This window comes from Chiloscyllium plagiosum, chromosome 34 (assembly GCF_004010195.1).
Source record: "Chiloscyllium plagiosum isolate BGI_BamShark_2017 chromosome 34, ASM401019v2, whole genome shotgun sequence".
Lineage (NCBI taxonomy): Eukaryota > Metazoa > Chordata > Chondrichthyes > Orectolobiformes > Hemiscylliidae > Chiloscyllium > Chiloscyllium plagiosum.
The window spans coordinates 15,157,584-15,184,982 of record NC_057743.1 but is presented as its reverse complement, the minus strand read 5'-3'; the positions used below and the strand labels follow the sequence as shown (position 1 = coordinate 15,184,982).

At 42.3% G+C, this 27,399-nt stretch overlaps 1 protein-coding gene across 6 annotated transcripts in view; it reads right to left on the bottom strand.

Annotated features, from left to right (window-relative positions):
* Window positions 1-27,399, bottom strand: part of LOC122540226 (zinc finger protein 362-like) — a 98,123-nt gene that overhangs the window by 25,776 nt on the left and 44,948 nt on the right. Inside the window, exon 1 of one of the 6 annotated variants that reach the window (XM_043675627.1) lies at window positions 21,967-21,989. The exons of 4 other annotated variants lie outside the window; for them this stretch is intronic. The gene's annotated coding sequence lies outside the window, so the exon portion shown is untranslated. Of the gene's footprint in view, window positions 1-10,997; window positions 11,074-21,966; window positions 21,990-27,399 lie in introns of those variants that run through there. One more of the 6 variants, XM_043675625.1, reaches the window with a different exon arrangement.

Sequence of the window (27,399 nt, the reverse complement as noted above, 5' to 3'; positions counted from 1 at the left end):
TATCTGTGTGTGTGTAGTGAGTGCAGAGTGTCATAAGTCTGTGAGGGGGTGCATGTGTGAGTGTGGGAGTGTGTGTGTCTATAAGGGTATATGTGGGTGTCTGTGTGCGCGTCTGTGTGTACCTGTGTCCATGTGTATGTGAGAGTGTGTGTGTGTATGTAGTGCAATGGTGATCACCTGTGATGTGACATGAACCCAAGGTCCCGGTTGAGGTCCTCCCTATGGGCACCGAACTTAGCTATCAGCCTCTGCTCGGCCTCTTTCCTCTGCTGCCTGTCCTGAAGTTTACCTTGGAGGATGGTCACCCGAAGGTCCGAGGCTGAATGTCCAATAGTGGTCACCTGTAGTGTGACATGAACCCAAGATCCCAGTTGAGGCCCTCCCTATGGGCACCGAACTTAGCTATCAGCCTCTGCTCGGCCACTTTTCGCTGCTACCCGTCCTGAATTCCGCCTTGGAGGATGGTCATCCAAAGGTCCGAAGTCGAATGTCCTGAACTACACACAAAAACACTCTGTCTCATAGACACTCACAAACCCCCACTCCAGACACGCACACGTTCGCACACACACAAACCCACATGCACATATACACATATATGTTTGTGGGGTTAATTTGTACTTGCAGAGTTACATTGTACTTTGCTCAAAAACTGCATGAATCCATGGAAGACTGTTAACTCATTTTTTTAAATTAGAATCAGTCTAAACATTATGGCACAGACAACAGAACCCAGGAGGCTAACACCTTCAACAAATCTGGCTGACACCAATCGTTACAGTTAACCTGAGAATGTAACTTTTAAAGAAAGTTTTGCCATTTACATATGAAAGAAGTGAAACTATCATGGTCATTCTAACAGATGAGAGACTTAACAAACAATCAAGATATTTTTCAATGTATAATTTCAATTACATCACACTGTAAACTTTTGCTATAAATTCTGTGTCTTACAATCATGTACTCCACAACCACCTGATGAAGGAGCAGTGCTCTGAAAACTAGCGCTTCCAATTAAACCTTTTGGACTATAACCTAGTGTTATGTGGTTTTTAACTTTGAATATATTCAGTGAGGCAGCTTCAACTGCTCAGAAAGGAATAGGAATTCCAGATACTAATAGCCTTCTGAGAAAGAAAAAAAATTCCTCCTCATCTCCGCCTTGAATATAAAAGCAGAAAATGCTAGAAATACCCTCCAGGTCTGGCAGTGTCTGTGCAGTGAACCATAAACTTTACGTTTCAAGACTGACAGCTTTGGTTTTGGCTTGTTGCCTGTTAAAATAGCCAAGAAGGGGATAGGTATCCAGCAAGGTAATCAAAAATGCAAACAGAAGCTATTAAACATTTAATGATCACACTATTGACATTCCCTTTCAGATAACAATCCAATTCTTTTAAGAAAGTCACAACTGAATCTGCTTCCTATCAAATACTCCATCTTGGATCTCAGCCATTCGTTGCATCAAATGGATATGGAGCATGTGCAGCAAAATGGCATTGAGGTACAGGTCAGCACCGGCTTAATTGAACAACAGAGCAGCTTAGAGGGGCTGAATGGCCTCCTCCTATTCCTAAATGTACCTATGATTGTGAGGTCAACCAGACTTAAGGTTTCTCAATCAGGCAATACGTAACCAAAGACAGCTTTTTTCACAATCTAGTCTTCAGAGTGCTACAGGTAATGGTGTGATTGGGTCTGAAATCCTATAAAAACCATCTCCCACTCCCACAGCTCACAAATACTCTTGCCGCTCCTTCAAAGTCATGTGGGTATTTCAGTCACCAATGGCCCTCGACACTTAAAAGGCCACCAGACAATTATTTAAATGGCAACAATGTGCAGGGCTAAAGAAGAAAAAGCTGGAGATTGGCACTAAGTCAAAATGCTCAGAAAGCCGGTGTGGCTACAATGGGCCAAAGGGCCCCATTTTAAACCGTAACTGTTCTGCGATGTTCTGACAGTCTTTTCCACACAGTCAGGATCAGGAGGCTATTTGACTCAATGTAATCCTCTTATCCCCTCGGTGCAGGTCCCCACCTTAAATCAGTAATTACTGGACAACACAAGGCAGCATAGTGGCTCAGTGGTCAGCACTACTGCTTCACAGCATCAGGTTCGACTCCACCCTCAGGCCACTGGGTGGAGTTTGCACATTCTCCCCATGTCTGTGCAGGTTTCCTCTGGGCGCTCCAATTTCCTCTCTCAGTTCAAAGGTGTGCAGATTAGGTGGATTGGCCGTGTTAAATTGCCCATAGTGTCCAGGGTTGCGCAGGGTAGGTGGAATAGCTATGGAAATGTCAGGGTTATAGGGTTGGTCTGGGTAGGATGCTCTTTGGAGGGCTGGTGTGGGCTGAATGGCCTGCTCCCACACTGTAGGGATTCTATGAACAGTCAAGATTGAGATGCCAGTCCAACTCAGGACAAAGTGCAGCCAACTAAACATGGCAATGGTCTCCTAACAGAAGATTTGACTGAAATCAGTGACTACAGCATAAAGCACGAGAAACCCTCTGAGCTTCCTGATCTTCAGGACTCAGTGGTACAAATCACAATCTACTTTACACATTGGGGAAAGCAATATCCCAGTTTTATACAATAGAACACACCTTGTGCACAGCTCCTGTTTGCCACTTACATACCATTTCCAGTTACAAAGAGCAACATTTACATATCTCCGCACAAAATTGAAAACAGACTTTAGACTGTACACCAATACCAGGAACAATAGCAGGATTGGTGCCAGTGTCCTGCAGTGACCTAATCCACCAGCCTGTGTCACTGTTGAGAACAGAAAGGTTTGTTAAACAGTGCTTGCTCTGACAAACATGCAGCAGTATAATGGGAATTATAGAATTATCACAGCACAGAAATAGGCCAATTTCTTTTAGTATATTTGTTCATGGGATATGAGTGTCGCTGGCTAAGCCAGCATTTATTACCCATCCCTAATTGACCAGAGGGCAGTTCAGAGTCAACCACATTGCTTTGGGTCTGGAGTCACATATAGGCCAGATCGGGTAAGGGCAACAGATTTCCTTTCTCAAAGAGCATCAATGATCCAGATGGTGTTTGACAACAATTGGCAGAGGTTAATGATCATTATTTTTATTCCACAAATTTTAACAAATTCAAATTCCACCATCCTTCATAGTGGTATGCCCCTGGAACATTGACCGGGGGTTTTGGATTACAAGGCCAATGACATTACAACTACATCACTGCCTCCCCATGCGACCTGATAGCCCATTGACTGAAAGTTCAGTAGCAATGCTAAATCTAATTGTTGCCACCCTTCTGGGCACAACGTTGGGGACAAGTGGCAGCCTCAATAGACAAACTGAAGTCAAGCGACCAGAATCATGTTCTGTACTATTAGATTCCCCTTTGTGTTACTCAACGTTTTGAGTGAAGACTAATGGAGGTATTCAGTTGTATTCATCTCACCTGACCTTTTAAGGCCAATGTTTCAAAGTTCATTTGGGGGAAATGCAACATAAACCAATTTAGATAACGGATTTTAAACTATAAATGTCAATCACTGGCAGCATGTCAATTTCTAACTCTTGGTCAGGAGAACCCATTGTGAAACAGATTCCCTGTTTTCCAAAATAGCTTGACCCTAACAATGGGAAATCTAACGTCCAGACAGCAACAGATTTGTGCTTCCGTTTAAATATTTATGCACGGGGTGTGGGCATCACCAGCTCACAATTGACAATTTAACAGTAAAGGAATTAAGGGTTATGGTGAGCAGGAGTCCATGAAAAGATCAGCCATGATCTTATTGAAAGGCAGAGCAGACTCGACAGGCCAGATGGCCTACTCCTGCTCCTAGTTCTTATATAACTAACAATGTTTATGTGGTTGATAGGAGACTCATTTTAATTCTGGATTTTTATTCAAATTTCACCATCTGCCATGGTGGGATTCAAACCAATTTATTGCCCTTGAGAAGATGTTGATGAGCTGCCTTCTTGAACAGCTGTAGTCCTTGTGCCAGGGCACCCACAGTGAAGAAACAGCAACAGGTTCCAAGTCAAGACAGTCTGTGGCTTGGGAATGGAACTTGTAGGTGATGGTCTTCCATGCATCTGCTGCTCTTATCCTTCTACACGTTGAAAGTCATGGCTTTGGAAGGTGCTCAAGCCTGGGTAACTTGGTAACAGTGCATGTTGTGGATAGCGTACACTACTGTCACTGTACATCAGTGCTGAAGGGAATTTAATATTAAAGTTGGTGGGTGGGGTGCCAGTCAAGCAGACTGTTTGGTTCTGGATGGTGTCAAGCTTCTCGAGTGTTGTTGGAACTGCACCCATCCAGACAACTGTGAAATATTCCATCACATGCCTCACCTATGCCTTGTAAATGATAGAAAGGCAGTGTGGAGAGTCAGGAGGGGAGTTACTTGCCACAGAATTCTTAACCTTTGACTTACCCTTGCAGCCACAGTATTTCTATGACTGGCCCAGTCCAGTGTCTGATCAATGAAAGCCTCCACTTGGTTGATAATGGGTTTCAGCACTGCTAATGCCATTGAATGTGAAAGAGTAATGATTAGATTTTCACTGGTTGAAAATGGTCATTAACTGCAATTTCTGTGGTACATGTGTTACTTGCTGCTTATCAGAATCCTTGTGTGCAGCATGACAGATGATGGAATTCTAATTCCAGATATTTTTTGAATTCCAAGTCTATTGATGACCATGAAGCAATTTTCAGGAAAAAACCCATCTGGTTCACTAATGCCTGTTAGGGAAGGAAATCTGCCATTCCTACCTAGTTTGGCCTACATGTGGCTCCAGACCCAGAGCAATGTGGTTGACACTTAACAGTGATTAGGGATGAACAATAAATGCTGGCCCAGCTGGTGATGTCCACATCCCTGGGAGTGAATAATTATTAAAAAGGTAGGATGCTTCCCCTTGCTGACGACTCCAGACCAAGAGCTACATTCTCAGGTAGACCTTGGATGAGGAGAAATTTCTTCACTCAGAAGGTGGTGAATCTTTAAAATGCTCTACCCCAAAATGGGCTGTGGAAGCTCAATCATCAACTATGTTCAAGATGGAAATCAACAGATTTCTGGATACGACTGATATCAAGGGAAACAGGGAGAGCATGGGAAAATGGCCTTGAGGCTGATGATCAATCATGATCTAACTGAATGGTGGAGCATGCTCAACAGGCTGAAAGGCCTACTCCTGTTCCTATATTTCTATATACCTATGCTCCTAGTCCTGCACATTAACATAAACTTCTTCAATATCTGAAGAGGCGCTGAACATTGTTCACTTCCCCATTTTTGGCCTTATGATTGAGGGACCAATATCCCGGGTAACTCTTGCAATGATGTCCTGGGAATCAAACAATTGACATCCAACAACCACAACCATCTTCTTTTCCACTGCATATTAACCCCAGCAGTACAGCATTTTCCCCTCTGACCCAATCTTGATAGGGCTCCTTGATGCCCCACTCTGTCCAACACTGCATTGATTTCAAGCTAGTCACTCTCATCTTAGCTCCGGAGTTTAGTTTTTATGTTTGTGTTTGGTGCAAGGCTGTAATGTGGTCAGGAACTGAGTGCCTTGGTGGAACCCAAACTGAGCATCAATGAGCAGGTTATGGTTAAGCTAGTGCTGTTGATAGCACTGTCAATTACACCATAACAACTTGTCTAGTACTCCAGAACTTTCTGTACCACAAATCTTCAGTATTATTGCCATAATGTCGACATGGTCTACAGCTTTTGCAGAATCCACTACTTCCCGCCATTTCTTGATGTTGTTGGGAAAGCCTATATTTATGGATTATCAGAATTAAACATGGATGTGTTTAGACATTACTGGGTTGCAAAACATTTATCATGTGATTGCTGTTACATTTCCAGATCCAAACAAAGGAGATTATGATCTTATTGCTGTTTGCAAAAACAAGTGACTTTGGACAGCAGTGTACTACAAAGGTTTTAGATAGATACGAATAATTATTGAGCAAACAGACCTGGAAAACCCTCATGGTTCTATGCTAGACATAGCAACAGCCTCTGAAGTCGATGGCTGTTTTTTTCTGTTCACACCTGGAAGCTGTGGGTTGGAGAAATTTGCAAGGACAATCAGTACTGCCTTTCTCTCAATCAGGAAGAGAAAGCACTTTGATCTGAAAGCAGCACTTTCTATACCTTACTCAGCAAAGTGCTTTTGATAAAAAAAAAGATAAGGTTTCCAATAACAGGACTTCTAACTGTTTCTCAGCTGAATTTGAAATCTTTTGATCATTTGCCATTATTCTGTGACTATCAGGTATCAGGTCTCATCTATTGGAATTCAAAGGAATTTTGAGAAATCAACTCACTTTTGTTGTCTGAATTTTGCCTACTTATCTTATTTCTCCCCCAACCATAATTGGCTCTGCAGAGCTATGTGTATTTGTTCTGCTTATATGAATGTGTGTGTTTGGGATTATGTGATATGGTTTAATTCACATAGTGGTTTCGGGGATAACCAGTTTGCCATGTCATTGAAGATTCAGTTTGCCTGTAATAAATGTGTTATTTTTGAACTATTGAAAAGCCTGGTGAAAATATCTTGCTCTAATTAACAGTACTAAAGAGAAACAAATTTACCTTTTTTGGTGATTGAAGAGCTGTCTATCCCACACCAACTTTTCTCAACTTTCCTCCTTGCCCCCAGGTTTTGACTTCCTGATTCTCTTTTAACACCCTGTTCACATTCCCATGATTCAGCTGGACCTTGGGCGGCATCACCAACAAGCTCAATCCTACCTTCACCCCATGTCCACACACGCTCACATCCAGAATCTTCCATGAGACGTCAATCAGAGGAAGCCCTGACTGAACTTTTCCTGTCTCAACATACGGGATCTACACAAGTGCCAACTGTGACCAGAACCATTCCATCAGCACCAGTTCCCCTCAAGTTAAAAAATTCCCTTGGAATAATCATTACGCCTTTGCAAGACGCAATCATCTAACCAACCACTAATCCTTCATCCTCAAATAGATCACCAGTAAACCTCTTATCCTATAGATTAATATAATTGTCAAAAGAACTCAACTGCTTCAATGATGTGCTATAGAGAAGGACAAGAGAATAAGTACATTGATGGAGACAGACTCATAGAGCTGTATATCCCACAACAATTTTTTCCCAATATTTCTCCTCATCTACAAACTGATTCTCCTCTCATAGCTTTACTTGGTTTGGCCTTTATAGGATTCAGTCCCATGTCAGTATAGTTTTGTATGGCCTAGTATCCACTCAGTTGTATTAAGAAAAGACCGAGGCAAAACGGATGGACCATCTGGCTGCAATCTTGACATTGATTCAGGTTACAAGCTCCCTCCATAGCAGTGCAGAGAGAGCATGTACACCACACAGATGACAGCAATTCAGGGAAGGGTCCACTGTCCTCCGAAGCAGTGACATGCTCTGAATGAAAAAGGACGATTAAAAGTTAGCTCTGATGTGTTCCTGCCCAGAATCTGTCTCGTTCTAGTCATCACCCAAATTCTCCAAGTTGAAACTTTATTGCTGGAACAGCACAGCAGGTCAGGCAGCATCCAGGGAACAGGAGATTCGACGTTTCGGGCACAGGCCCTTCTTCAGGAATGAGAAGGGCCTGTGCCCGAAACGTCGAATCTCCTGTTCCCTGGATGCTGCCTGACCTGCTGTGCTGTTCCAGCAATAAAGTTTCAACTTTGATCTCCAGCATCTGCAGACCTCACTTTCTACCCAAATTCTCCAAACCTAGCAAACAATTGATCAGGAGATTCAAAGCCACAGAAAGCCATATGGAAAGGGCAATGATGTCGGGTTGTGGAAAGACCACATGAGACAAATTGGCAACCACTCCTCTCCGCAGGATTTGATTTTTAGATTTACAGTGAAAAGTGTATAATGTTGCCAAACACAGAGCCATCTCAGGTACAAAGGTACTGAGGTGCAAAAACCTTCAGTACAAAATAGTAAAAGAAACAAGGTTAAAAAAAAAAGCATTACCTTCATAGAACAAAGAGAAAAATAAAGAAATAAGGTAATACTTAACATTATAGTCGTTCTTAATATAAACTAGGAAAACAAAGAAATAAAGTTAAAAGTTCAACAGCCTTTGATAAGTCTCCTCTGCACCTACAATGTAGATATTTAACACCAGCTGGAGCTGCTTGCGCCCCTGAGTGCTGCAGTTAAACTCCCTGATCAGTCTAACAATTCCCAGGACAATAGAGAAGAGAAACTAGGCTGTGGTTTCCCTCCTGATCACTATTCATGGCTTTCTGCTGCTGGTGTGCAAAAACCAGGATCTGGTTCAGCCACTGACTAGGCTGCTGACACTATCCAAGTTCTGTAAATAAAAACACTTTTAATATTGGACTGTGGACATGAAAATGGGAAAGGTATACAGGTCGTTCTGATAAAACGCGCTTTTCGTCAACGTGAATTAGCTATATCGCGATTGATGAATTTTGGATGTTGTTTAAATAACACGAACCTTCTACTGAACGGGTGTAGTGATCTTCCACAGCATGACTTTCTATGGTGCAAGGTTGCACAGGAACATAACTGTCCTATTACAGCAGAATAAACTGTATTGCTTTAAACCAAGGAAACTGGAAGGAGATGTTTGCAGTTTTAAAAACAAGTTACTGGATCGCATTGTGAATTGTATTTACAATTTTGCCTTTTTAAAGCAGTGGGGGTATGCTAGACACCCCAGTATTGTGCACATGTGTGTGCATACTTGCACACACATGCGTTCTGGGCAATTCTGCTCAGACATAATCATTTGATTGTATTTTTCAAATTGGGACTAGCTGTGTGCGTTCAGGAGATCTCAGCATAGTAACAATTTCTTGATTGGTTCCTGAGCAAGTGGCTGCAGGACATCGCAGGAGAAGCTTCTAGCCTGTAAAGAGGAAATACCTACATCTCTCTCTCCTCACATGTGCAGAAGCAACAGAAAATTCACTTGTTGAAAGGAAAAGGAGGGAAATCAGCTTCAGAGGAACCAATAGAGCAAACCCTTCACCAGTGAATGAATGAAACACTGAAAATTGGTCTATACACACCTTTCGTCATTAGCAAAAGAATCAAAGGTTTGGAAGAAAACATCTCATCTACATCTATAATTCAGACTAGTACCAGATCTGTGCTGCTCTGACATATCAATTCCTTCCTCACCCATAATACTTGTATCTTGTCTTGTCTCTTTGTACATGTATAGGGGTTATAAAAAGGGTAGAGTTTTCAAGTTCCAGCATTATAAGTTAGCAATTCATCTTTCATTTTTGCCATTGCTTTAAAGCAATGTGACTATTTTCTTGTTAATAGAAAAACAGTCTGTGGTGCATTTTTTAACCTGAATTAAGTAAAAATAAGGCATTTTGGTACTTTGATCAAATTGTCATATTTATGTCAACTCTGGGAATATGGGATTTGATTTCCAGCACACCAGCCCAGTGAGACATGGCAATTCACATTAAATAGAGCTAATTAATTAGTTGTGAGCTCCTCAATTCAATCTTAGTCTGCAACTCACAACCAGATATCTACTTTCTATTTATAAACCATTTAAATCTTCACTGTTCTGTCATAGTTACCATTTTTTCCAATGAGATGCTAAACAGAGACCGTCAGCTGTCTCAGCTAGGGGAGGGGGATGAAGGCCTATTTTGACGAGAGAAAAAAAAAGTTTTGCATTTATGAATCGCACTGTTCAAAATCTCAAGATCTTCCAGGATGCTCTGGCCCAGTAAAGCTTGAACATTTTAAAGTACTGTTGTAACCTGGGAAATGTGACAACCAATTTGTATATAGGAAGCTCCGACAGACAGCGATGGTCAGGTAAAGATGTGAGGAGTTAATAGTGGACAGGACACCTCAGTGGCCTTGCTCATCTTCCAACCACTGCTTATTGAGAGTTAGGTGTCCTTGACACCAGTTGCTGAGAATAAGCATGTAGGAAAGAAGGCTTATTGAATGTTGGCCTTCATAGCAAGAGAAGTCAAGTACAGGAACAAGCATGTCTTACTACAATTATACAGGGCATTGGTGAGGCCACACATGGAATATTGTGTGCAGTTTTGGTCTCCTTATCTGAGGAAGGATGTTCTTGCTATAGAGGGAGTGCAGTGAAGGTTTACTGAACTGATTCCTGTATGGCAGGACTGTTGTACAGTACAGGGAGAGATCGAGTCAGATGGAGTTCAGAAGAATGGTGGCGGGGTACTGGGGAACAATCTCACAGAAAACTATAAAATTCTAGCAGCACCAGATAGGTTAGATACAGGAAGAATGTTCCCAATGGTGGGGGAGTTCAGAACCAGTGGTCATAGTTTACGGCTAAGGAGTAAACCTTTTAGGACTAAGATGAGGAGAAATTTCTCGACCATGAGCCTGTGGAATTCACTGCCACAGAAAGTAATCAAGGCCAAAACATTATCTATTTTAAAGAAGAAGTTAGATATAGCTCTCACGGCTAAAGGAATTAAGGGTAGTGGGGGAGGGCAGGATTAGGATTAGAATTGATAATCAGCCATAATAGGTGAATGGACAAGCAGGCTTGAGGGGTCGAATGGCCTGCTCGCTCCTATCTTCTATGTATCTCTGTTTCATCTGTTTCACAATGCCTCTGACAGTGCAGCGCGCTCTCAGTACAGCACTGGAGGGTCAAGTCAGAAATTTGTACTTGGGAAGAGACTTCACCCCGCAACCTTCTGACTCACAGGCAGATCGTTGGCAGCGAACAGGGAGCTCTCCCTGATGTCGGGCCAATATTTATAAATCAAACAACTGAATAAAACAGACAGTCCAGTCAGGGACTTTACTATCTGCCTGACTTTGCCGTGACTTTGTGTTTCTTGTATCACAGTTGTCACTGCGTTTTAAAAACACACAGAGCTTAACTGATGATAAATCACACTGAGATGTGCTGATCCTATGAAAGACTGACATTACATAAAGGCAAGCGCTTACTGTCTGTTGTTCTTCTTCATTTCCAATTCCTCTAACAATCTTGCTCCATGCACAGCCACTAGACAGTGCTTAAGACCTTTACAGGTTAGTTAATGAACCTGGACGGGACAAACATAAGGATCATTGGCCCTTCTCAGCAGAGTGACTTATGGGGGAACAGAGAAACACGGTTACTATTAACCTGTAGGGTCAATGAGAATTGTCATTTATACTGCTCATATTTGTACCCAAATGACATCAGCTCACACCATGTGATATGACGCACTGGGACAGCACAGGGATTAAAGGTTAGCGAGGTAATTAAAAGGACTCTGGCTGCCTGTGTCACAATGACGTTTTTTGTTGATTTAAACCTAGAGCAGATTTTTTGGCTGCAGAACAAGCAAAACAGAGTTTATAAGTAATGGCTCAGCAGGAAGGGAAGTGAAACTGAAGGTTATAATGAACAGTTTTTGAGAGAGGTTTCCCTGTTGTCAAAGGGCCCAGTCTGACTATACTGCTACTCAAGTGCTCCATGTAGAGAAACTCCCATTTACATAACTTTTCGTGTCCATAGTTTGCATAAAAGGTTCTAAGTACTTGTTATCCCGTAAACCCATGACAACATACTGTGACGATACTATGGCTTTAAGAGGTATATTTTGTCCTTTTTTTAAAAAATGAAGAAAGGTTGAGGCAGAGTGTGACATGGTGGCTCAGTGGTTAGCACTGCTGCCTCACAGTGCCAAGGCCCTAGATTCAAATCCACCCTTGGGTCACTGTCTGGACTTTGCACATTCTCCCCATGTTGGCATGCGTTTCCTCCAGGTGCTCCGAGTTCCTCCCACAGTCCAGAGATGTGCAGGTTAGGTGGATTGGCCATACTAAATTGCCCATAGTGTCCAGTAATGTGCAGGCTAGGTGGATTAGCCAGGGGAAGTGCAAGGTTACAGGGATTGGCAGGGATGGGTGGGATGTGGTAAGTGTGAGTGCAATGTTCTTCAGAGGGTCGGTGTGCATTTTTGGGCTGACTGGCCTGTTTCTAAACGATAGGGATTCTATGAATAAAGTAAACAGTTTACGAGGCCCTTAGGTTTTTTTTTAAGTGGACAATAGGAGCAGCCTGAATAGGTGGGGCCAAGCTCCCTGAGAATCTGGATTTTTAGGTCAAATTTTAACAGTAGCTGTTGGTGTTGTGAAAGCTGCTACATCTCTTTCCCTCTCTTAAAAGCTAGGGTTCTCTTCCTGCTGCTAGAATTGCATGTGAAACAATCGTTTTTTTTAAACTGAATTTGCCTTTGCCAAAGGTGTGTTAGCGGGACATTATTACATTGGAGTAGTTACTGTTTAGTAGTTAAATAAATCTATTATTCTATTAAGTTTAGATTAGATTCCCTACAGTGGGGAAACAGACCCTTCAGCCCTACAAGTCCATACCACCCCTCCGAAGAGTAACCCACCCAGACCAATTCCCCTCTGACTAATGCACCTAACACTACGGGACAATTCAGAATGGCCAATTCACCTGACCTGCACATCTTTGGACTGTGGGAGGAAACCGGAGCACCCAGAGGAAATCCACGCAGACACGGGGAGAATGTACAATCTCCACACAGTCACCCGAGGCTGGAATCAAACCTGGAACCCTGGTGCTGTGAGTTTGCAGTGCTAACCACTGAGCCACCGTGCCACCCAGAATATCTGGTTCTTCACCATCTTGTTGGTCCCCTGACTCTGTAGTTGGTTTCCTTGTCTCTGTTTTCTGAGGGTCCCTGACTCTATTCTAGTCTTTTCTAGATTTCCTTTCCATGGGTTACTGACTCTATACTAACTCTAGCTCACTCTACTCTCTGTGCCTCCCACTAGAGTTTGCCCAGGGGTACAGGAGCTGAATGGGGACAGGGTCCAGTTGTTGCTAGATCCCACCTGATTGCACCCACACCCTGGATTATCCTAGCTCTGAACTCTGGCTATTTGTCCTCCACACATTACAATGTCTTGGTTTATGGCCTAGTATCTGGTAAGAGCATGTGAATGGAGTTTTCTAACATGGATATGCTGTTGTGCTGCAGCTGCCAAAAGGTCCAGGAAAGTCTACCATTCTTAACATCTACTGCAAGAGTGCTGGAAGGATTTACAGGTTAATATTACTTTGGGAATATTATGAATGCACCTTCCATGTCTGGATGTTACCCACTACAGCACAAGATCACTTTGCTGTCCACAGGTACAGAAACTTAGAATCAGAGAATCAAGATTCTATGAGTTTTCCAATCGAGTTAAGTTATTGCACTATAATGTGTGGTTTATGTCAACCCTAATAGTTCGCCCAATCAAATTACATCTAGCACTTGCCTTTCAAATATGAAAAAGTTGGGGTCTAGGCTATCTCCTTGACATGTTTTGAGGGGCTTTGGTCTAGTCCATGACAATAGAGCTTGCATTAAGCCTCAGACCTCTGTGACAATAATAAACAGCAACAGTTACTCAGTGCCAAAATGCATTCTCCAAACATCAAGAATCGCCCAGAATAGAAAAAGTGTCAAGATTTTAAGAAAATAATGATCAAGATTCTGATCTGAATCATCTTGCTGGACTAGACAGAAACATGGTCCTTGAGGCAAGTGGCTACCAAAGGCTACCAAGTTGCAAAATGTGATGCTGGAGAAGGATTGGGTGGGAGAGAACAGTTGGCAGAGAACACAACAGCAATGAATAAAGATTGAGAATGGTGGAGAAGGAAAGACTGATGGTGTATACCATCAAGAAAAGACAGCAAGTATTGGCTGGCCATATTTTAAGCCATGAGAACTGGCTGAAGCATGTGAATGAAGGATGATTAATGGGACCAAGATCAAGAGGTAGGAAGAAGATGAAGATGTTAGGTAGCTAAGCAACTGAAGAAGAAAGCATAAAACTGCAAGGTGTGGAGAGTGAGCAGAGGATCTGCCCTTAGGCAAATCATCTCTATTGCTCATTGACTTATAACCCACTGAAGTTTTAAGTGAACCTCCTCAGAACTCTCCTGAGTTCCCAATCTCAGCCATATTGCTTTGGGGAGGCACTAAATAAAACTAAATGGAGAATGTAAATCTGAGGGGAGGACCATTGTGCTTTCAGCTTTAATGTGATTTTTCATATCACATCCACATTTAGTACCTTTCAGTATATTCCATTAACCTCCACATCGGGAACTATCCAAGAACATTGTATTGGTCCAATTCTGACCTCTCATGAATCCTAATTTCCTTCATTCCATCATTCACAGCTATGTTTTTAGCATTCGAGATCCAGAGCTCTGTAATTGCCTTCCCACATCTATATGCTTCTCTCTTTCTCTCTTCTCCCTTAAAATCTTCCTTAAAACTTATCTCTGTGACTAAGCCTGTGGTTACCTTTTCTAATATTGCCTGGAGTAGCTCAGTGTCATGTTTTATCTGATTACACTGCCATAAAATGCCTTGGAAAGTTTTCATTTGGTATATTGATGGAAATTGTTGTTTTGTCTTCTGTTGTCAATGTAAACCTCAACACCCTCATAATGGTGAATGTGGGTTTAACACAAAGTCTTGTCACAGAGTACAATAATCCAGTGAGTGGTGCATTGTACCCAGAGTGATGGAATGTCAGACAATGACCAACTCCCTGCAAATCTCTTTAGTTCTCTTCGCTGTTCCTGCTTTTTGCACCAAGGTGTAGTTCACTTTAGGCTACAGTTGCATCGATACTGTCTGGCATCTTGCCCAAAATGATGTCCTTAATGGGGGAGGCTGAGCGTTGGATTATAAGGGCATATAAAACATTGTCTTTATCTGAGCCATAAATCTCCCTCGCCTGGGGCTGATGATGATGCTGGTGACTTTCAGAAATGGGAACCTTGACCAGCTTTTCTCCAGTTAATTTAGTGTCTTCCCTCATCTGTGCAGCTCAGATATTCAGTGCCTCCCGCCCAACCGTACTGAGTTCCCATTCCTTTGGGAGCCAACAAAAAGAGCACAAAAACCACAGAGGAAAAATCAGTGGGGAGGAGCAGGAGAAATTCTCTTCATGTAACTTTAGATGCCTTACTGAGAATGGACATGACCAGAGACCCAACAACAGGTTTGGGCAGCACAGTGGATCAGTGGTTAACACTCTTGCCTCACAGCGCCAGGGACACAGGTTTGATTCCACTCTCAGGTGACTGTCTGAGTGGAGTTTGAGCATTCTCCCCGTGTCTGCATGATTTGAAGGGAGAAGAGTGAAAGAGAGAAGCATACAGGTGTATGAAGGCAATTGCAGAGCACTGGATCCTGAATGCTAAAAACATAGATGTGAATGATGGAATGTTAGGGTGGGGAGTGGGTCTGAGTGGGAAGCTCTTGAGAAGGTTGATGCAGACTCAATGGGCCAAATGGCCTCTTCCTGCACTGTTGGGATTCTATGACCTGCCCTACTTTTTGTCTAAATGAGGTCCACGAGAGAGCAGAGGAAAGAGGAATTAAACTTGGAAAACCTTGCAATGTCAGGGCCAAATGTGAATGACACATTTAGCCTGCATTTCTGTTGCTTCATTAGTGTAGTATTCCTTGTTTAAAGATAGCTTTACTCTCCAGCCTTTAGGAATTCAATCTAACTAGAGCCACACCAAGGTCAGTGAAAAGATTTTGGGACTTCAGTGTTCAACCTCCTACTGCTATACACTATCCCAGCAGCCATACATCACATTCACGACAGTCAGATCAGGGAAGGTATTTGACGTTGTGCGTGTCATGGATTAGAATGCAGGCTGTTTTACAGTAAAGGTTGATCTTACCTCAGACACACAAACACTTTGCAAAAACGTCACTGCACAGTGATCAACAGCAGGAACCGTAAATGTAGGAATGCCACCTGCATACCTTCTACAATTCCCCCAAAGTGCTAAGGACAATTGTAGTCTTCGAGAATAAATATTCTTCAAGAACTGCAACTCCCTCCACCACCAACACTCAGTAGCAGTAATGTGTACTATCTACAAAATGCACTGCAGTAAGTTCCTCAGACAGCGCCTTCCAAACCCATTATCACTTCCACTTAGAAGGACAAGGGCAGCAGACACATGGGAACACACCTTTTCCTTCAAGTTCCCCTCCCAACCACTCACCTTGGAAATATATCACCTTTCCTTCAATGTCACTGGGTCAAAATCCTGGAATTCTTTCCTTAAGGGCATTGTGGGTCTACCTACAGCAAATGGACTGCAGCAGTTCAAGAAACTTTCTCAAGGGGCAACTGGGGACACACATTAGATGCTGGTCCAACCAACAATACTATTCTATGGAACTCATTGCCACAGAAGGCCAGGTCATTGAGTTTATTTAAGTCTGACATAGATAGGTTCTTGAGTATCAAGGGGATCATGGGTTACGGGGAGAAACCAGGAGAATGGGGTTGAGAAACTTATCAGCCATGATTGAATGATGCAGCACACTTGATGGGCTGAATGGTCTAATTTCTGCTCTTATGTCTTATGGTCATATCCCACAAGTGAATTTAAATAAAAAGGTCTGTCTTGAGAACACAGCGCGAGAATCAAACTTTACTCGGTCTGGTCGAGTTTTTTCTCTGCCCGAGTCTAAACTATCTGAGGTTATTGGGCTATGTGATAAAAGAGTTCTCTAAGATGAAATGGAGGAGATGGTCAGGAAATCCTACAGGCTCAGTACATTGTGTATTACAATGATGTGATGTGTCAGTATAATGCACTTCAGTGAATCATCAATGAGTTCTCACATGTTAGAAAAATATTTCAAGTGCCAGGGAAGATAATAGAAATGCCACAGATGGCACAGACCTGCCTAACATCCTATATTATGATACAGATATTCAGGCAGTGAATATCTGTATCATAACCAAGTCCAACTTTGACAAGCCTTTACTGGAGATGCAAACCATCTACAATCATCTCTGAACCCAACCATTGCGGTTTCACTCTCTTCCTCTTTATAGGAACACTTTGTAGGAATGCCTAGTTAATGCCTATCATCTGCACATAATTAAACATGAAGAATTTATCATTAACAGCTTTTATTCCCTTTCCTTAAAAATACTAAAAGTTTGCATGTGCAACCAAACTTCCAACACAGATTAAAATATCTCCATTTTCATTATCACATCAAACCACAACATTGCAGATGCCCTTCCTCAGGTAGGAATGTAAACCATTTCAGAATTGGCCTGCGATCGAGTCAGATTGCAACATCAGCTGAACTGATCTATCAAGCATTGCAAAAACAGAAATTGCCGGAAAAGCTCAGCAGGTCTGGCAGCATCTGTGGAGAAACATCAGAGTTAATGTTTCAGGTCGAGTGACCCTTTCTCAGAACTCCGTTTTCTCTCCACAGATGCAGCCAGACCTGCTGAGCTTTTCTGGCAATTTCTGTTTTTGTTTCTGATTTACAGCATCCAGAGTTCTTTCAGTTTTTATCAAGCGTTACAATTATCCGCTTCTCCATTAAATTCAAGATTGTTGTTCTGTGATGACCTAATATCATTAACCAGGACCACTGCTGCTCTAGAATTGTTGATTTAAAGGTGTTGCAGGCTTACTCTGCTTAATATTTAAACCCCAAGATTGACTCCCAATGTTAAATTCTGCTCTAATATTATTACTAACACATTTCTTAACTTCTGCAGTGCTGCTCCATATGAAATTATCATCATCTATCATGATCATAAAAGGTTTCCTTTATGCTATCAGCAGAACACTGTGGATCTGTTTTGGTTACAGTTTATTTACACTCAGATCTCACCAAAATAAAACATTCATTTAAAACCTCACTCGGAACATAGGTGGTGTTGCTTTGTTTCCTTTGCTTTCCTTTTGCGTTCACTGCCTCTTTGAGCTGTTTCAAAAACACTTCTCTCTGAAAATATCCAATGCGGAAACACCATGTTAATGCTGACTGAGCTCTACTTCCAGGAAAGAGACATCAAACGTGTATACAAACAGAGATTACTTTTCCAGCTGTGGAGGTGTCCACTCTGACATCTGCATCACCCAGATGCCCTTCACAACTAGCCTCAGAAGTTCCAACTGCACTGCCCATACAAATGCAACAAAGCTGCAATAACCTTATCTGGCACCGAAGAATTCACTCCAGAATCTCCTGTACTATTGAACTCCTTTTGTTTTGCCTCTCTCAATATTTTTTTCAAGCTTATTGGCAGCCACCATGAGTACTTCTGCATCTAGTCCAGTTCTGGGATTATTCCAGGGCCATTAATTCAACATTTAATTTGTTCCAAGTTTTGGCCCTCCTGTTCCACATTTAATTCCTTCGGCATTAACACTAAAAGGCCTCTGTCTTGCAATATTGGAGCAACTTTCTCCAGTACGTGACTTTTTTCACGACGTACATGTCAGTAATTGCACTGCACTTTCTTACTTCAGACTCTGTCACTCCAGACCATGGACGTTGCTTTTCGGCTATTGTTCTGAACAATCGGCCAACATTTAAACTAGTCAGTTACTTTTCCAGCATGTACCACCAATTGTCATAACCTTCCATTTACTGCATCCCTTCTGAAAGCACCCACCTTGGGTAAGTAGAGGTGACAGCTTGGTTATGTGTCTCATGCCACTATCCAATCCTTCATCGGTCATATTCAGTTCCTTACGCCTTCATCACTAGACACATGAGCATTTGAGGTGCAAGGTGGCTCACTAACTTCTATCAGTTGCTCAAATTCTGAGATTTTATACCTAAATGTGATTAAGGGTGAAATATGGACCTTAACAGTTTCATTGTCATATTTGATAGTCTTAACGTTACACCCAATTAAACTAAAAGACCTGTCCATTCCCAATGACTCTCCCTTCTATTCAATGCTAAATCTCTTTGATTGAATGTTATCATAGATGGTCTCAATTTCTCCCTAGCATGGTGAGAGTGTGTCTCTCTCCATGTGAACCACTTAAAGATTAGATTAGATTCTCTGCAGCATGGAAATAGGCCCTTCGGCCCAACAAGTCCATACCGACTGTCCGGAGAGTAACCCACCCAGACCCACTCCCCATGTTCACCCCTGACTATGGGCAATTTAGCATGACCAATTCACCTAACCTGCACGTCTTTGGCTTGTGGGAGGAAACCGGAGCACGCAGAGGAGACCCACACAGACACAGGGAGAATGTGCAAACTGCACACAGTCAGTCACCCAAGGCAGGAATTCAACCTGGGTCCCTGGCATTGTGAGGCAGCAGTGCTAACCACTGAGCCACCATACCAGCCCTTTCAAGACAGGCCCTTCGGCCCAACAAGTCCATACCCACTCAGACCCATTTCTCTCTGACTAAAGCACCTAACACTATCGGCAATTTAGCATGGCCAAACATACTGAAAAAAAAAGAACTATATTAACTACTGGAGTAGGAGGACTACTGCAGAGTCAGAAGGAGGCTTGCAATTTTACCCATAGATTAATTGATAAGGAATATCTCATCTAACCATCTGAACTCTTTGTGTGAACCAACAATAGGGCACTTGCCAACTTAATGGATCAGCTGACATGTGGGAAGGTGACAGCTGAGTGGTATTATCGCTTTTCTGTTAATACAGAAACCCAGATAATGTTCCAAGGACCCAGATTTGAATCCCACCACAGTAGTCAGTGGAATTTGAATTCAGTTTTAAAAAATCTAGAATTAAGACTATAATGATGACCATGATGCCAATTGTTTGGAAAACCCACTTGGTTCACTAATATCCTTCAGGGAAGGAAATCTGCCATCCTTACACGGTCTGGCCTACATGTGTCACCAGACCCACAGCAATGTGATTCCCCTCTGGGGAATTAGAGATGGACAATAAATGCTGGCCCAGCCAACGACGCCCTCATCCCATGAACGAATAAAAAAAAAATACGTGCAGCATTTCATCAATCACTACAATTCTCGTGGCAGTATTTTTGACCATGATGTTCATGTTCCAATAACCTCTGAACCCATCGTTGACAAACCCCCTCCAGTACCAGTCAGAAATGTTTCTGGTGTCCAAGGTCCACTTCTCCATGATTTAGTCTTTCAATACTGGAATCCCTACCATGTGTTGTTACAAAAAAAAGACTAAATCTGGTCACTAGCTCAATAAAATGCTGGATAGAGATACTTTGGGTTGATGGCTACTACTGAACCTCAATAAAGTCATGCGCCAATGGAAGACGTACAGCATTCTTTGATTCCTTTTCCAGATCCACATTCATTTTTACTATAAGTCTTATACAATTAACTATGCTTGTATATTTTGGTAAAATGCTAATTCTTGACAATTAGGATGAGTAAATTTTCTGTCTATCTTAATGATAACTTGCTTTTTTCTCTTTCTGATTCTTATCACCTGATGCCATTAATGATGCAACTGTCAGCTTTTGCAAAGGGAATACAATAAATATTCTGACTGAGTAAACTGCAGATCAATTAACTTTCCAAAAATAACTACTTCATCACGTTTCACAGAACGTTAATTCATTAGCACAGGCTTTTCACTAGAGACTCCCTTCGTACTTACAAAATGACTTAATCCAGCTATTTTCCATGGAATGACACCGCGCTTTGTGTGACTTCAATGTGTTATCCACAAACCTAAAGCAAGTACATTCAGTTCCTCTGCCACAAACACTTCTTAGCAGCAGTGTGTACCATTTACAAGATGCACTGCAGAAATTCACACAGGCTCTTTAGACAACACCCTCCAAACCCACGATCACTCCCATTCATGTGAATACGGGCAGCATATACATGGGAACACCACCACCTGCAAGTCCCCCTCCAAGCCACTCACCATCCTGACTTGGAAACATACCACCCTTCTTTCACTGTCGCTGGGTTAAAATCCTGAAATTCTCTCCCTCATGGCATTGTGGGTCAACTACAGCAGCTGGACTGCAGCGGTTCAAGAAGGCAGCTCACCACCACCTTCTCAAGGGCAACTAGGGACGGGCAATAAATGCTCACACAGACAGTAATGCCCACGTCCCATTGGTGAATAAAACAAAGGAGTACATTCATATTCTCAACCTTACATTGATTCTCACTAATCCATGATTTAAGATAAGATTTTAACCAGTCTGCTTCATATACTATTGAAGCGCAAATACTATCTAGCATGCACAGATAACGAAATCCAAAACTAACACATTTATCATTGGATTAAAACACTTTATCACCAGTCTAATTGGTTTGTATTCATCAATATCCTCACTCTCTTTCTCATGTGATAATTTGAGAACCCTGTTTCTTTGTTTGGACAGTTCATCACATCATGATATCTGAAGCAGCTATTAATTATTCCTTGCACTTTCATTCAGTTACCCATTCTGTTTGTACACATTTTATCTCCTGCTGCAAACAACAGATCTGCTGAAGTTGCGCTAATCTTCATTCTGCTTGACTTTAACATTTCTGGCACCAGCATTCAGCGTTCTGGGCCTTTCAAAATCTAGCAATTCCAGAGTCCTGGATCCTCTGTTTCACTACAGAATGTTCCAGCTGTTCCATGAACATTGAAGGAAATGGTCACAGACTTTTTTTAAGGCAGTAGTCACCTTATCCAAGAATCTGTCCTGCTGACAATCAAACACCAGTTCGCACCTACTGCCTGTACAATTGAAATACCGTAGCACAATATAGAAATGTAAATACTCGTACTGATCCAGGAATTCCCAAATCGAATTTTGCCATTCTGTCACATAAACTGTTGAAGTTCAGATATAACCTTCTATTAAATTATCAACTGATTTCCGAATCTTGTCAAATTCTGACCTTGTCTCATAGGCATTTAATAGATCATGTTTCTTGTAGATTCCATCCAGGAGCTCTAAGAGAAGGTCCATACCATTGAACATATCCCACTGATGAGCACTCATATGTCAAAATACTTTACCATTAATTTACATCTTGTATAAAGCCACAAAGCCAAAGTCCCGCCTGGATTCCCTCTTGGTCAGGACATAACCCGTGTCTACATACCTACTTCCGTTTTCTGATGGATATATGGCTCAGACTTGAAGGCACTTGGAAGATAATCAATCCTTGACGACATATACTTGTTTTCTGTCATGTTCCACAAGTGGCACGTTTCAGGCTGAATCTTTTTCCAACCTTCATCTTTAAAGATAAAAATAATGCAGATGCTGGAATCCGAGACAGTATTCTTCCAGCCTCCCACTTGTCAACCTTCACCTTTAGGCAACCATATCCTGTCACCTTGCAACACTGCAGGTAACCAGGCAGTGGAGGATAGAAACAGTGCCAATTTTCACAATGGATTTAAAATCAGAATGAAACTATCTTGTAAAATAGATACCCGGTAGGTGGATTGGTGCAAAATCTACTTGTACCATCTGCGATCTGGCACAATTTTCAGCTCAGTCTGAAACACCAGCTCAGTCCCACTGCCAGAGACTCCCTGAATGGTTTGAGAATGAATATCAGTATCTCAGTTGGCCTCCTGAATTAAAATGATCTACAAAGTACTTCAGTGGAAGGGTTGGGTAGAGATCACTAAAGCAAATTTAGAGATTGTCACAAAGGAGCCCGAGGAACCAGACAAGACACCTGAACAAATATTTCTGGCAGGTGTAAAAGCCACACACAAGTCATTTGTGCAGGGTACTCTGTACTACAGTCCAGATAGATCTATTTCATTGCCAGACCTCTGCAACATTTTCAGTGCCACTCTCCTTACACACCATGGGTAGAGACTGAACAGTAACATAGCAAGCAATACCAACAGCCAATCAACCCCTGGGACTAGTGTTCAAACCTATTACAAACTGGAGGGCTCCTGAAACCTTCCTCCAGCTGGCTATAAAGATCCAACATTAATTGAGTTTGAACAATCTTATCCTGGGTCCCAGAGATCCTACTGCAATATCTTAACTGAGGCCAGATAAACTGAGGTCTGAAGTAGCATGTGCTCCATTGATCCAGGTGGTTTCTCTTGACACTAGGACTGAGAAACACCAGTGCAGTAAAACTGAAAGGTACTTGACACTGTGAGGTTCTAGCCCTGGGAAGCCGAGAAGATAAGTTCAGTAAGATCTCTGCTCCCAGGGCAATGCTTCAAAAGACAAATGCAATTTTTGGGGAAGCAATTACAACGTCAGGCCAAATCCTGAGGTCTGAAGTAGCATGTGCTCCATTGATCCAGGTGGTTTCTCTTGACACTAGGACTGAGAAACACCAGTGCAGTAAAACTGAAAGGTACTTCACCCTGTGAGGTTCTAGCCCTGGGAAGCCGAGAAGATAAGTTCAGTAAGATCTCTGCTCCCAGGGCAAAGCTTCAAAAGACAAATGCAGTTTTTGGGGAAGCAATTACAACGTCAGGCCAAATCCCTAACCTTCTGCACAACACACAAGGCTCCAAGATGGATGCATTCAAACATAAAACAGAAAATTGGAGCAGGAATAGGTCATTTGTCCCTTCGAGCCTGCTGTGCCATTCAATATGATTGTGGCTGATCATTCAAATCAGTCCCCTCTCCCTGCTTTTTCCCTTTGATCCCTTTAGAACTATATCTTCCCCCTTCTTGAAAACAATCAATATTTTGGCCTCAACTGCTTTCTGTGACTGAGAATTCCACAGGCTTACCTCTCTCTGGGTGAAGAAATTATGCTTAAACTGTGACCCCCGGTCTGGACTCCCAGTCATTGGGATGATTCTTCCTGCATTTACCCTGTCTAGTCCCGTTAGAATTCTATAGGTCTCCATCAGATTCCACCCGCTCCTCCAACAGCACCTCTCCCTATTCTTCTAAACCCCACTGAATATAATCCTAACCAATCCAGTTTCTCTTCATAACTCAATCCTGTCATCCCAAGAATCAGTCTGGTAACCTTTGTTGCCCTCCACCCCATAGCCAGAACATCTTTCCTCAGATCCGGAGACTAAAACTGTACCCAATACTTTGGGGTGGCCTCACCAAAGCCCTGTACAACTGCAGCAAGCAACTTAGCCCTTCCTGAAGAAGGGCTAATGCCCGAAACGTCGATTCTCCTGTTCCCTAGATGCTGCCTGACCTGCTGCGCTTTTCCAGCAACACATTTCCATCTCTGATCTCCAGCATCTGCAGACCTCACTTTCTCCTGCAGCAAGGAATCCCTGCTCCTGTTCTCAAATTCTCTTGCTACGAACGCCAACATACCATTTGCCTTCTTCACTGCCTGCTGCATTGCTTATTTTCAATGACTAGTGCACAAGGTCACCCAGGTTTATTGCATCTCCCATTCTTCCAAGCTAATGCCATTCAGACAATAATCCACCTTCCTGTTTTATGCTACCGAAGTCAATCACCTCACATTTATCCATGTTATACTTTGTCTGCCATGCATTTGCCCACTCACTCAATTTGTCCAAATCACACTGAGGCATCTCTGCATCCTTCTCAGAGTTCTCACCACCTCATCCACCAAATTTTGAGCCATCAGTAAACTTGGAGATGTTACATTTAGTTCCCTTATCTAAATCATTCATACATATGGTGAATAGATGAGTCCCAAGCACTTATCCCTTGGTATTCCCATCAGTCACTGTTTGCCAACTAGTTCTCTATCCATATCAGTACAGTACCTCCAATCCAACGAGCTTTAATTTTACCCGCTCATCTCTGAGGTGGACCCAAGTAAACCATATTCACTAGTCCCCCCTTATCAACTTTACTAGATACATCCTCAAAAATTCCAGATTTTTTAACAAATGACTTCCCTTTTGGAAACCCATGCGGATTCTGTCTGGTCCTGTCACAGTTTCCAAATGCGCTGCAATTAAATCTTTTATAATGGACTATAGGATTTTCCACCCTACCAGTGTCAGACTAACTGGTCTGTAATTCCCTGTTTACTCCCTACTTTCTTTTTTAAAGACTGGAGTCTTAGCAACTTCCAATCTGTAGGAACTGTTCCCAGAGACTCTGGAATTTTGAAAAGTTACAACTAATACATCTACTATTTCCTGGGCTACCTCCTGCAGTACGCTGGGATGTATTTTGTTGGGGTTTACCAGTCTTTAATTCCATAAATTTCCCCAGCACCACTTCCCTACTATTACAACATTTAAAAGGCATCTGGATGGGTATATGAATAGGAAGGGTTTACAGCCAAATGCTAGCAAATGGGACTAGATTAGGTTAGGATATCTGGTCAACATGGATGAGTTGGATCGAAGGGTCTGTTTCCATGCTGTACATTTCTATGACTCTTTAACAAATAGCGATTTCTTTCAGTTCTTCCCTCTCTGGATTATGTGTTCCCCAACATTTTTGGAATGCTATTTGTGTTGTCCTTTGTCAACACAGAACCAAAATTAGTCTGCCATTTCTTTGTACCCCATTATAATTTCCCCTGCTCCTGACTATAAGTGAGCGATATTTGTCTTCACTGATTTTTTTTCTCTTTGCAGGAACATACAGAAGCTTTTGTAATCAGTCTGTGGAAAAGATTTATCTTGGAAAAGTAAAATGTTGCAGTTTTTGAATCTAAACTTGAAGAGTAAAAATAACCCCGCAATTGAGAGCACAAGCTGTTTATTTTGCTGGGGCAAGTGCTTGATATAATCACTTGACATTTCCCCAGAAAAGTCATAGAGTCATACAGCACAGAAACAGACCCTTTGGTCCAACTAATCCATGCCAACCATAATCCCAAACTAAACTAGTCCCACCTGCCTGTACTTGACCTACATCTCTCCAAACATTTCTTATTCATCTACTTATTTAATGTCTTTTAAATGTTGTAACTACACCCATATCCACCACTTCCTCTGGAAGCACATTCCACACACGAACCATTCTCTGTGTAAAAAAGTTGTTCCTCATGTATTTTTTAAACCTTTCTCCTCTTACCTTAAAAATATATCTCCTCGTCTTGAAATCTCCCAGCCTAGGGGAAAGACACCTGCCATTCACTCTTATTAATACCGGTCATGACTTTATAAATCTCTATAAGGTCAACCCTCAACCCTCCTATGCCCAGCGAGAAAAGTCCCAGCCTATCCAGCCTGAAATCCTCCATTCCTGGCAGCATCATGGTAAATCTTTTTCTAAACCGTCTCCAGCTTAATAATGTCCTATAAAAATAAACACGTGAGAGGGGCATGAATAGGATAAATTGGCAAGGTCTTTTCCCTGCGCTGGGGGAGTCCAGAACTAGAGAGCATAGGTTTAGGGTGGGAGGGGAAAGAGATTAATGGGATCTAAGGGGCAACGTTTTCACACAGAGGGTGGTGTGTGAATGAATGAGCTGCCAGAGGAATGGTGGAGGCTGGTATAATTACATCACTGAAAAGGCATCTGGATGGGGATATGAATAGGAAGGGAAGGGTTTAAGAGCCAAATGCTAGGTAGGATATCTGGTTGACATGGGTGAGTTGGATCGAAGGGTCTGTTTCCGTGCTGTACACCTTATGACTCATTGTCCTTACAAAATAGAGTTTGATAGTATGACAGTCCTTCTTATCTGTACTACTGACATCTTCTGACAGGAGACAATACACACAACAATCTTTTTATTAATGGCATATTTCCTGAGATACAGTTCAAAAGAGTCCAGGATCGGAGTTAAGCCTGTGTTTCACTGCTATACTGACTCAGCCCACAAAGGCCACTATAGACATTTAAATACTCATGGCCTATCAGCTAATCGGGCTAATTAGAAATCAACAGATTGCTGGTAACCTTCATGTCTTTGAACAATGGTTGATTCACTCCTTACATTGGTGAGTTTTCATCTCCGAACATCCAGTGAAAACTCAATGAGGGATGTACCCTACTCACTGTGACCCTTTGCCATGTTACTTGTCAAACTATGGAGAGATGGAAACATTCTAGGGAATGCAGATTCCGCAGTATAGGAACTATAATGTTAGTTGGCTCACTCAGTTTCAAGGTAGGCTGTAGGATGGGTTTAAAATTATTCCTAGCCTTGATTAGTGTCTGTGAAGTTTCAATAACTAATCAAAATCGCATAAAGAATAAACAATTAAGATGGTGGGAAGAGAGGAAACATCATATGAGACTAGCACTCGCCTAGGTTGTGATTTCCTTACTAGGAGAAAGTGAGGACTGCAGATGCTGGAGATCAGAGTCAAAAGGTGTGGTGCTGGAAAAGCACAGCAGGTCAGGCAGCATCCGAGAAGCAGGAGAGTCGACGTTTCGAGCATAAGTTCTTCATGAGTATTTCCTTACTAGACAAGGGTAAAGTCGCTATAGTCACAGAGGAGCCTGCAGAGCTACTCTCTCATTAGCGAGAGAGGTGACAGGGGGTGGTTTAACTTAAGTTTCACCACACCTCAGGTGAGGAGAGTGGTTAAAAGGAGAGACCATCTGCCAAGGGAAGAAATCTGCCACCTTTACCTGGTCTGCCCTGTGACACCAGACCCACAACAATGTGGTTGACTCTTAACTG